The sequence below is a fragment of the Macrosteles quadrilineatus genome, unplaced genomic scaffold (genome assembly GCF_028750875.1).
Source record: "Macrosteles quadrilineatus isolate MER2022 unplaced genomic scaffold, UCM_ALF_1.0 Scaffold_3__2_contigs__length_128488019, whole genome shotgun sequence".
NCBI lineage: Eukaryota > Metazoa > Arthropoda > Insecta > Hemiptera > Cicadellidae > Macrosteles > Macrosteles quadrilineatus.
The window spans coordinates 106,914,902-106,928,057 of record NW_026542596.1 but is presented as its reverse complement, the minus strand read 5'-3'; positions in this window follow the sequence as shown (position 1 = coordinate 106,928,057).

Genomic DNA, 13,156 nt, shown 5'->3' with positions numbered 1-13,156 from the left:
AAGTTATGTTCATGGGTTTTGGGGGGGGGGGGGGGATTCTAAGTGACACTGATTCGGGTGTTCGCTTAACTCTAAAAAATTCCTAGAATCGGCCCTGACCGGAAAGTCCCGAGGAGTCCGGATAAGAGGGAGTCTACTGTACTATCAATAACCACACCGCAGCAAACCTGCAGACTAAGCAAATTTCCATTTGCCTAATTGGATTTACACTAAAATTTCTCCTTAAAAATATCACATTTATTCCCTAAATAGCATTAGTTTAACGAGTACTCTAGGTTTGCTGCAACAGGGAGGGTAAAACAGTATTTAAAAAAATTATAATAGTATAGTATGAAATAAATGCATTTTCCAAATAAATGTGATCAAAATATGCTGATAAACAAGCAAACAACAACGTTTAATTAATCTCCATAAGAATAACATGGAAATTTCAAATTTACAATTTTTTGGAATTTTTTCCGTAACATTCAGGTGCACAATAACACTTTAATCTATAATATTAAAACGAAACAGTGTTTTTTTATTTCACGATTCTGAATCAACCACTCGACGGATTTTCATGATTTTTGTGTTGAAAGAAAAATAATTTTGAGAACTAGGGAATGTCGAAGCCATAATTTTAGTTTAGGGTCCCAGTGTTTTAGAAATTAAGTTTTAATTTTTAAAAAGTCTAGCAGCCAACGCTAAGATTCTAAACTAGCTTTTGGTTTAATTTGCTTAACATAACAGCTGTAAACATTCAGCTTTTGTGTCACAAATTCAGCATTTGGATAAAAATGTAAAGACATACTAATGGTTGACTTATTTATACTATGTGTAATGCAAATCATTGATACGTTCAATTCTTCTGTAAGAGGATGACAAATTAATTAAATTATACATAGTAAAATACTAGGATGTTCAAATTATTTTTTTAAAGCAATCTTTGTAATCTTCGATTTGCTTTAGAATGATATAATTTGTTTTAACTAACAGCTGGTTAAATATAAACTATGGAAATATGAGGTTATTTTATTTACTCTTATTTTTTCATTGATTATAGGAAATAAGTAGGTAAGATTAGTAGAGATAATTAGACCACAGTTTAAAATAGTTTAGACCAAAATTAATTAAACCACAGTACAAATCGAGGCTCTGTACACGAGTCTTAATAAAAAAGGATAAATGCAAATTATTTTACTATTCCACTTTTCGAGGAAAGAATAGAAAAATAACAATGTTTACATGTTTTATAGCTTTTTGATTACAATTAATGTTTGTCTGCTTTAACTTTGTTTGGATTAGGCCCGGAAATATTGATGTCATAAAAAGAAGATCAAGAATAATCAGGAATCACGATTTTAAATTACCACCACAACCTCAGCCGAGTTTACGCAACGTCAACATTGACCTAGGATACTGCAATTAGACCAACCATCCTTTTATGAAATCGTGTTATTTATTTTTATTTCATTTTAGCGAATTTCCCATATAGGGAATAAGCTATTACCGTAGTACTCATGGTAAGACCTGGACCCAGGACCGATTTTTTTTTCGTTTTGAGGTCCCTAGAGGCCAAAAACACCATCCGTTCAAATTCATATATATATATATATATATATTTATATATATGTGTCCGTTAGCGCGATAACTCGAGCAAAAATGATCCGATTTTGATGAAATTTGGTACAAACGTGTAAACCTACGTTTATTCGAACGAGTTCGCGAACCAGCATGATCGGACCATGGGAACGGGGGTTTATGGGGGCTTTTATGGGGTAAAAATGGGTTTTTCCCATTTTTGACCCAAAAAACATAAAATTTTGCAATTTCTTTCTAAACTATTTTGTAGAGCTTAAAAAAACAAATAATTTAGTATATTGAAGCGATATAATGCACCTAATGGTTACGAAGAAAATTCCAAAAAATTTTAAATTTAAAATTTCCATGTTATTCTTATGGAGAATAATTAAACTGTTGTAGTTTGCTTGTTTATTAACATATTTTGCCCAAATTTGGAAAATGTTTTTATTTCTTACCAACTATTAACATTTTACATAAAAAACACTTTTACCCTCCCTGTTACAGCAAACCTAAGTATGTTTTAAACTGATTCTATTTAAATAGGGAATAAATGTGATATTTTTAAGGAGACATTTTAGTGTAAATCCATTCAGGGAAATGGAAATTCGCTTAGTCTGCAGGTTTGCTGCGGTGGGGGTATTTATTTTTATTACAACTATGAATATAATGTAGCTTAAATGAACTAATATGGGAAATTACGATGTACACTTATTCAATGAGGGTGGGTAATTGTTAAGGATATAACTGATAACGGTATGGATAATAAACATTGACAATTAAGTCATTAGTTTAGTGGTAAACTAGCGTGTTTACTTTTTATATTCCTGCTACATGTGACCAGTTTTTTTAGTAATCGTGAGTTCCGACTGTTATTGTTTTTACTTTTCTTTGTTTACACTTATTTAATTAGCAATTAATGCAGTGAAATTGATATAAAGGATAGGTGTGACGATTTATGTGTACTGTGAATTTTATTGGATATTATCGTTTTATTTTAGGTCGTTTCTATTCAGACCTACTGGAAATTGTGTATGGTAGTTGTATTGTGGTGATAATAATTATGGAAGAGGCAGGTATGCTATGGAAAGTGGTATCGTTGACTAAGTCTATACACTTCTCAATTGACTATTACTCTCTCTACTGTATGTATTCATATTCATATTCAAACATCTTTATTCATCATAAGTCATGTACATTGGTGGTACAGTGAATAGTGTCAGAATACTTAAAATAAAAATACTATATCTATGTATGGGAGGAGGTGGAAAACTCCTCAAAAGAATATAATGCTAAATTTATTAATTAATCTTTTAGAATTTTCTTGAATTTAGATAGGTTTGTTTCTTTTTTTATCAATTCAGGGACAAATTTTAGAAACTCGTTACCAGCGTATGAGGGTTTTTTTTTCAAAAAATTTTAATTTGTGAGGCTGGACAAACTCTCTTCTCCTCCTGAAATTATAAGAATGTACTGAATTTATTACTTGCTCAGATTCATTTTTTTTTTTTGCAATAAGAATTGTTTCATAAATATATTGCCCATAAACTGTAAAAATTTGTAATTTCTTAAAATGTTCTTTTGCCGAATCATCTCTTTTAAGCTTAAGCATAATTCTGATAGCCTCTTTTTGCCGCTTCAGAATGCTATCCATATTAAATTTTTTTGTTGACCCATATAATGCTAAACCGAATGAAAGATGAGAGTGGATGTGAGCAAAATATATACTTTTTAGGGTTTTCAAATTACAATAAAAGGACATATTTGACAATGCATAAATTCCGGAGTTAGTTTTGGTCAAAACTTTCTGTGTGTGTTTATATCGATGGTTTATCCCAATTCAAATTTTCATCTATTGTTAAACCCAGAAAGTTGATAAGATTTTCTTTTTGAATGTTATTTGAGTTGTAAATTATTGTTGGCTCTTTTGTAATTTTGTTCTGAGCTGTTCTGAAATTTATAAATTTTGTTTTTTTGTGAATTTAATAATAAGTTATGATTGTAAAAATAGTTTCCAATATTCTCTAATTCTACATATGTAAAAATTTCAGTTTCTTCTGGAGATTTAGATGATACAATCAAATTGGAATCATCAGCGTAAAGACATAATATGGAATTTTGCTTGTAGGTTAAATTATCTTCCATGCCCTTAAGGTAACACAAAAAAAGCAAAGGTCCCAAAATTGAACCTTGTGGGACCCCAAATTTAATTGGTTGATAAGTTGATGATGATTTGATAATTCTATTATGATTTGTCAAATGGGTAATTTCCACAAATTGAGATCTATTTGTCAAATAGGAAGAAAACCAGTTAAGAGCTCTTTTAGATATTCCAATTATTTTAAGTTTTTCTAGTGATGTACTATGTTTTACACTATCAAATGCTTTAGAAAGTTCCATAAATATGCCAATTGTATAATGTCCTTTGTCTACTGAATCAATGACTGATTCGATAAAAGAAACAGCTGCACTCACAACTGATCTTCCATTCCGGAATCCATGCTGATTATCATCCAAAATATTAAATTTCTCCAAAAACTCTGATAATTGTAAGTAAACTGCTTTTTCATACACTTTAGAAATTGAAGGAAGAACAGATACTAGGCGATAATTGGATATATTTTCAGGGTCATTTTTTTTTTGTACAAAGGAATTATTTTTGCCTGCTTTAATTTGCTAGGAAAAATGCCTGATACAAACGAAGAATTGATCAGATGACATACAATTTTGGTGATATAGGTTTTTGCAGCCTTTATTATTGTTACAGGAATTTCATCATGCCCACTGGAATGTTAATTTTTTAAGGATTGAATGATTTTTTCCACCTCCCTTTCAGTGATAGGTTTCAGCTCAAATGTTGGTTTTACAAACAAGTCATCGATAAAATCAGCTTTCACATCAGCCGGCACATTCTGATTGTTGCTATTTAAATTTAAATCTGTAACCATGTTGCTAAAATAACCATTAAACATATTTGCAATTTTACTAGGGTCTAAAATTTTTTCTGAATTTTGTTTTAAAATTATATTTTTTAATGGTTTCTTGTCATTTTCCCCAACTTCAGAGTTGATTATATTCCAGACAGTTTTCTGAATGTTTTGGGAATTTCCAATTTTTTTTTAAATATCTGTGTTTAGCCTTATTTAATTCTCTTTTATAAGTAATCTTTTCCTGATGTAAACAATCTTTTAAACTAATACTTTTTTTACTACACGATATTCCTTAGTCAGTTGAATAATATGCTGTTGTTTAATCTTTAATTCTTTAGTCATCCATGTACGTTTTTTATTTCTCTTTGTAACCAATTTTTTTTTAAAAGCCTCATCAAAATAGAAAGAAAAAATTTTATAAAAGACATCATACTTTGTTTCTATGCTGGAATTATAGACATCGAACAAAGATTCATTGGAAAGCAATTGTGTAAAAAGATTAATGTTTTCTGGTGAAAATTTTCTCAACTCTTGTTTAGTTGGCAAATTTACAGTTTTCATAGAATTTTGGCATTTTAATTTTAATAGCTGTCCATCATGGTCAGATAAGAAAGTAACCAGACCTTCTACCTTTAAGTTAGATAATTTAATATTTTTTATCAAAAAGTTATCTATTGCTGTCTCCGAATTATCTGTAGGCCTAACTCTTGTTGGGAAATCGACAAGGTACCTCATATTTTTTCTTTCTAACATCTGTTGTAACAATCTATGTCTGCTATCCGATACTAAAACATCAATATTGAGGTCACCTGCTACAATAATTTTATCATATTTTTTATTAAAATAATCAATTAAAATATCTAACCTGTCCAGAAAAATATTTACATCTGATCTAGGTGACCTATAAATACCAATAATGAGATATTTTTGCTTATTAATAATAAATTTATAGGCACAAAATTCAAATTGCAACTCCTCAAGTAGAACATTACATATTGTATCCGGCACCGAGACCCTCCTCAGCTCAAAACTCTTCTCTACCAAAATAATAACCCCCCCTTTAGACTTTACTTTTCTAGAAAAACTAGATTTTATTGAATAAGAATTTAAATTAACCCTTTTTATTTGGTTCATCTTCTTTTGTGTCATGTTCAGATAAAATAACTATATGGGGATTTATTTCGTCTAAAATTGCCTGTAGTGAATTTAACCTAGAGGGGAGGTGTTGAATGTTCTGGTAAAAAATTTTTATAAAATTATGTTGTGATTTTTTTTTATTGGTGTGGTGGTTTGTAGAATTGAGTTTAAAGCTGAGAAAGATGACTGTGCCGATCCACTACAACTTATATTACTATTTACATTCTTTGGAATCTGGTTTACAGGACAATTCCTTACTGTAAGGCACTATGAATTTTCAGCTTTTAAATCACAAATGCTCTGCTTTTCATCACTACCTAACTTGACCACTTCACTGAACTGCAGCTGGCCTGGCACCACAGGAGGGTCGTGTTGTTGGCTGGAGTGATGACTTGCCTGAGAGAGAGTAGCTGACAGATGTTCATTCACCAGTTCTGACGTAGGAGTGGTGTTGGTCCTATGTTCTTCCAGCTGTTCTTGGTCACTGGTGTCTGTGATGGCTGTACAATCAGATGAAACTATCTTGCTATCACTCTTATTGACAGTGTGTGTGATATTTTTCTGCGAAGCTCTTTAACAAACTCAACAAAGGTTAACCCTCTTTTTGGCCATCTTGATCTTTCATTGAATGTTATTACTGTAACATGGGCTGAGGTTTCTTGCTGGAATTTTACCAGATTGTGAACAAAACAATCAGTTGAAATATTATCTCTTATGCAGCCCATAGGAGAACAAATAAGCCTATCAAGTTTCTTCTTCTTAAAATCAGTATTTAATTGCTGAAAGGCTTCGTTATAGTCCTCTGGGGTGGGTTTCTCGTAGTATTTGGCTTTGGTTACAAGACTGTACACTGTGGCTCCTTCCTTAGCAGTTTGGCAAGTCAGGTGCGAGCTGGTGAAATTAGAAGTGTCAGGTTTACCAAAGTGTTCTTTAAAAACTACAGCGACACCTGCACTCATTTGTTTGTCATTCTGTACATCCGCCGAAATGCAATGTGCAAACGCAACATTGTTTTTGTTGTGTTGTGGAACTTATTTATTGACTTTCTCATATGAGTTTCAATTATTTGAATATTTTTTGATGAGTTATATTTCCAATTTACTGCATTAATAATAAGGTGGGCGAGTTTATGCTACTTATAATCAGTGTGCGTCTGTGCGAATCGGCTGAAAATCTCACTTCAACGCTTTTCACATCGTAAAAATTGCGGAATTGATGTTTTATTGTAAAATTATCGGATTTAAAATGCATATCGTATTATAGGCCTATGATGGAATAAAAACATATTTGGTCACACAACATTTGTGTACAAGATGATTTTTCACATTAAAACTGCAAGAAACTTTGTCTTTATAGGAGTAAACTAGCTGATCTGAAATGTACACGGTTTTAACTGACTACTGAATTCCCGTACGTAGGAAGGGCTAACACCTCGTATATTATTATATTAGTTTTTAGCGAATTTCCCATATAGGGAATAAGCTATTACCGTAGGTCTCATGGTAAGACCTAGACCCGGGACCGATTTACTTTTTCGTTTTGAGGTCCCCAGAGACCAAAAACACCATCCGTTCAAATTCATATATATATATATATATTTATATATGTGTCCGTTAGCGCGATAACTCAAGTAAAAATGGTCCGATTTTTATGAAATTTGGTACAAACGTCTAAACCTACGTTTATTTGAACGAGTTCGCGAACCAGCATAATCGGACGATGGGAACAGGGGTTTATGGGGGGTTTTATGGGGTAAAAATGGGTTTTTCCCACTTTTTACCCTAAAAACAAAAAATTTTGCAATTTCTTTCTCAACCATTTTGTAGAGCTTAAAAAAAGAAATAATTTAATATATTGAAGTGCTGTTGTATGCCTAACAGTCACGGAGAAAAAAAAGTGTAATTTAAAATTTCCATGTTATTTTTATGGCGAAAATGAAAACTGTTGTAGTTTACTTGTTTATAGATATATATATTGATACAATTTGGCAAATTTATTGATTTCATCCGATACTATTGACATATGGTCAAAAAACACTTTTTACCTTCCCCGTAGCAGCAAACCTAAGCACTTGTTAAATCTAATCTATATATTAATTTGAAACTGTTTTTCTTTGTGACAGCTATTTTGAGAACACGGCTGGGCGTAGAAACTCGGTAGAGGTGTCTAAAGAAAGGTCCTGGTCTGTAGATGAGCCATCAAAAGAGAAACATGGAGAATTCCCTTGGGGCTCTGCCCCAGTGGCCTTCAAATTCCCATCCCATGTTATTCTTATGGAGGAAAACGAGGTTTTTGTCACAGCTAATTTGAGAGAACGGCTGGGCGTAGAAACTTAGTAGGGGTGTTTAAAGAAAGGTATTGGTCTGTAGGTGAGTCCTCAAAAGAGAAACGATGTAAATTTCCTTGGGGCTCTGCCCCAGAGGCCTTTAAAGTTCACTCTGCAATTTTGTTTACATTTCGACCATATGGATAATTTTACACTACTTTTAATGAACCAGCTGTTAATATTAAAATTGTATTCAAAGGTCTACTGAAACTGTCAAAATTAAATGTTTACATTATTATTAATGATTTTAAATGGATTCTCTACTGCATGGCAAGTTTTTTATAGTTTCAAAAAAATGATGAATGTATGATACATTTGAAATGTTTTGTTCAAAAATCTATGCTTTATTGCTCTTAGAAAATTTTAAATTATGAAATAAGTGTGACTTATCAATTTCAAAGGAACATATAACTATTCCTTATCGGGTTAGCTTATACATATTGTAAGGTTGGCACTTGCCTTTTTTTCCTACTTTCAATCACTATTTATTTTTAAATTCAAGAAAGAACACCTGAGATTCATTTATTGGTATAACAGTTTTTGATAATCGGGTTGAAAATTGTGTCATAGATTAGTACGTTGAGGATGAGAGCTGTGTTCACGTTTTGGAATAGACTAACTACGGAGTCTATGGTTTTGGCAAAGTAGGTGAACTAATGTCAATTTAGGTATTAAAAAAAAATGTGTACACAGTTTTTACTTTGATGTACACATGTAGCTAGGTTGAACAACGCATCTAAACCTCACTACATACAAAACATTCGGAAACACAACAGTGCCATCACATCTCATCGCATTTGCATAGTTTTTGTTACCAATGCTGGACTAGGTTATGGATTTGGTTCCGCAAATGTTCAAGATTTGTGATAAAATTTCCTACAATTATGGTTCATTCCAATCCACGAAATACATGCACAGCTTTATGGGATCTATATGGCCAAGGCAAAACTACCCCATAAGTTAATGAATTATCAAGTAAGAACAGGATGATTAAATACATGGGTTGATGTGGCAAGAGAAGGATTAAAAATTGCTGAGATCGAAGTAAGAATGTTACTGCTTTCTGGAGAATCAGATATTTTTATTTAAAAAAAAAAGATGAAGATTTACTTATAAATCCGGATCAATCTGAATGATTTTCCTAAAGCAGATGGAATTAGTGGTTAGTAATAAATATTGACTCTTTCCGTAACATGATAGACTAATTACAGTATATGACCTCATTCTCCCATATAGTGAAAGTGGCTTTGGTATGAAACAAACTCATGAACAAACAATTATAAGACTCCTAAAAAATCTTTTGGTCAACCTAAAGCCGATAAAAAGAAAGGTAGGAAATATTGTGTTAAACGAATTTATCAATCACGTTTTTTTAGGGAACACAATCGTCATACTTATTATTGCTTATCCTCCCTTCATATAACTAAGATTTTAATGACTTCACTCTATCCAACGCAGTTAGCTGAATTTACATAAAACCTCAAGATTAACCGTCGATTTCGACGGGTTTCAACTAGTCTATATATTAATTTGAAACTGTTTTTCTTTGTGACAGCTATTTTGAGAGAACGGCTGGGCGCAGAAACTCGGTAGAGGTGTCTAAAGAAAGGTCCTGGTCTGTAGATGAGCCATCAAAAGAGAAGTTTGGTAAATTCCCTCGGGGCTCTGCCCCAGTGGCCTTTAAATTCCCATCCCATGTTATTCTTATGGAGGAAAACGAGGTTTTTGTCACAGCTAATTTGAGAGAACGGCTGGGCATAGAAACTTGGTAGGGGTGTCTAAAGAAAGGTATTGGTCTGTAGGTGAGCCCTCAATAGAGAAACGATGTAAATTTCCTTGGGGCTCTGCCCCAGAGGCCTTTAAAGTTCACTCTGCAATTTTGTTTACATTTCGACCATATGGATAATTTTACACTACTTTTAATGAACCAGCTGTTAATATTAAAATTGTATTCAAAACTGAAACTGTCAAAATTAAATGTTTACATTATTATTTATGATTTTAAATGGATTCTCCACTGCATGGCAAGTTTTTTATAGTTTCAACAAAATGATGAATTTATGATACGTTTGAAATGTTTTGTTCAAAAATCTATGCTTTATTGCTCTTAGAAAATTTTTAATTATGAAATAAGTGTGACTTATCAATTTCAAAGGAACATATAACTATTCCTCATCTGGTTAGCTTATACATATTGTAAGGTTGGCACTTGCCTTTTTACCTACCTTCAATCACCATTTATTTTTAAATTCAAGAAGGGTGGTCTTTATTATGTCAAAAGTACAAAATCTATAATGGTAAATGAAAAATCAAACTATTCAAAAGAACCTGAGATCATAGATTGACATAAATTTTCTTTCATTATCTTTAATTTCACCAACAATACAATTGAGCAAGCTTTTGCAGTGTTCATTACTAAACTCTAAATGCACTGAGCAAGACTGTATCTAAGAAAAAAAGATTTTAGCTTGTTTGTTACTTATTTTTTAAATTGAATAATGTCAAACAAAATCTCATAAAATAAAGGCAAACAAAAGTCTCTATGCCTGCAATAAATTAATGAGCTCAAAATTACTATCCCACACAAAAAAGTTACGTCTGTATAAAACAATAATCCGTCCAGTAATTTTATATGGCTCAGGGACTTGGATCCTGAACAAAAAAGAAGAAAGAAAAATAATAGTTTTTGAAAATAAAGTATTGAGGAAAATTTTTGGCCCAACACTAGAAAATAGAGAGTGGAGGAAGAGGCACAACCAGGAAGTAAGAGAAATGTACAAAAATACAGACATCATTGGAGAAATAAGAAGTAGGAGACTAAAATGGGCAGGACGCGTACTAAGAAGAGAAGAAGAGTCAAACCTGAAGAACATTCTGAGGGGAACACTAGAAGGTCGAAGACCCAGGGGACGACCAAAGACTAAATGGTGGAACCAGGTGCAACAAGACATGAGGCGGCTGGGAATTGGAGAGGAGGATGCTGAAGAAAGAGACGGATGGAGGCGCTGTGTTGCTGAGGCCAAGTACCGACTGGGGTACAAATGGGAAATGGCCAGGGCAGTAAGTAAGTAAGTAATATCAAACAAGAACATTTTTTTATGATAAAAGGAATGTTATTTTGTAAGTGTAGTAATTTTTTAACATAAAATAAAGAGCTACAAGAAGTTATTATATTGTTTGCAATTAAATTTAGATATTTCAAATGTTTTTTTTTATAAGGCTTCAAATAGAAGGCTATATTTATTCTATTTAGGATATTTACGCAGATTGCTGATACCGTTTATTAAGCTAGTAATATAGATCCGTCTATTAATTGGTCCCCTATATAACTTAAATTCAACGAGTAACTCCATTGAAAAGTATTCTATAAAGTTAACTACAAAATGTTTTTTCTTTCAGGCGCCGTAAAATGAATAACAATGTCAGCTATCCAGAAATACACCCTTGTATTCCTGAAGAGGTCACTAGAGCATTCATGAAACAAAGAACATTAATTAGAATGAAATTTCTAAACGAAAAGCTGACTCTGAAAAGCAAAACCAGTGGGCCAGTGAGTAAAGACAGTAAAGACAGGAAAACTTCAAAGAAATATAAAAAAACAATATGTTGACATTCTTCTAAATTCGTAGAAATGCTCTAATAAAAATGAGATTATATTAATTATTGATTTATTTACCCGTCTGCTACGTATTTCAATTAAAAGAAGTAGGGAAACCAATCATCTTATAGGTATATAACAGTCTCAAAGTAAAACAAATTAATATGTTCAGTAAAGTTGGTTTTCATGAATACACTAATTAGATCATGCAGCTATAGGCCGGTTAGAAAGCGTCCTCCTCATAGCATGGGTGCGAGAAAGAGATACCGAGCTGTGGGAGTGAGACAGACTACGGCTCTTCCCCCACTCCACTGCCACTCCACCCCCAACCTTCCCGAACACAGCTAATCAAATTAAATTATACAGCTGATCAAAATGTAAACAATTAGGTTCTTCATAACTTGAGAAAAATAGGTCCTGCAAAAAATATTGTATAGCCTAAATCGCATCGATATTTGAGCATCATGAAATGTTATTATATCATTGTTTAAGTAGTTCCATTTGGTAACACAGGATTCCAACTCCCACGACACTGGGCCGGCGCCGTGTCGGTGTAGTTTAAAGCCATTGTCGGTGTCGGTGTCGTTGTGTCGTGCAGTGTGAAAACGGCCATTGGCGGAGAGGGGGAACATACCCTCCCTCACCGTTACCTCCCCTACATGCGCTAAAAATTTTATGCAGGTCGTTTTCTAACCGGCCGACCTATAGTAGTATAGGCACTAAGAAATATGCACTACTGTATATGTTATTTTGAAAGCTAAAACAGTGAAACCTTGTAGAGCTTAGTTTGATAATTGATTCTTAAAATAGTTTTTTTTTATTTTAGTTATACTTGGACTGGATTAGCCTAGAAAAGTAATTTAAAAACACACTAGTTTAAAAAAACACTACTGTTTAGACCAGGGCAATTAACCATTTCTAGTTACCCATACAGTGTTCTTGGTAGTGCGGCCAGTGTAGTAAGGCATTCGCTAGTGCACTCAAGACTGAGATCGGTGAGTGACGTCACACACTCCGGGCGCTGGCTACACACAGCATACGTGAATGAGACAGCTTTCTGTATAGTAGCCTTGACCCATCCCCACTATAAGAAATAATGCTTTTATTTAGTTCAAAGTTTAGATTTAATCTAACCTAAAAACGTGTTGAAGAGTGTTAGACAATATAATTATTTACATGAGTGCAAACTGCCCTTGCTGCACTCGAGCATTTCTCTTGTGTGCAGCAAAGTGCCACTTCACCCACTAGCCACACAAATAACTATGAAAAGATTGTGTTATAAGGAGTCTGATTTATTTCTTGGTAATGTACTAAATCTTACTTTGAGAAAAGTAAAACTTCAGCATGAGCATAATCACGTATGATGGATGATCTGAAATCAGATAGGTCCGATTCAAGCGCATGGCATTATTTAATATAAAGATTATTGCAATAAAACTTAAATACTAATTCAACTGAATGCAGTTGTCCATACAATGTAAACTATAAATCAATTCAACAGTTTTTGACTACTCTACCTGAACGCTATTTTACAGGATTTTAAATATATCCCTCAAAATCTCAAATTCTTTTGGAGCTTGTAAAAAAATGGTTTAACAGTTTCAA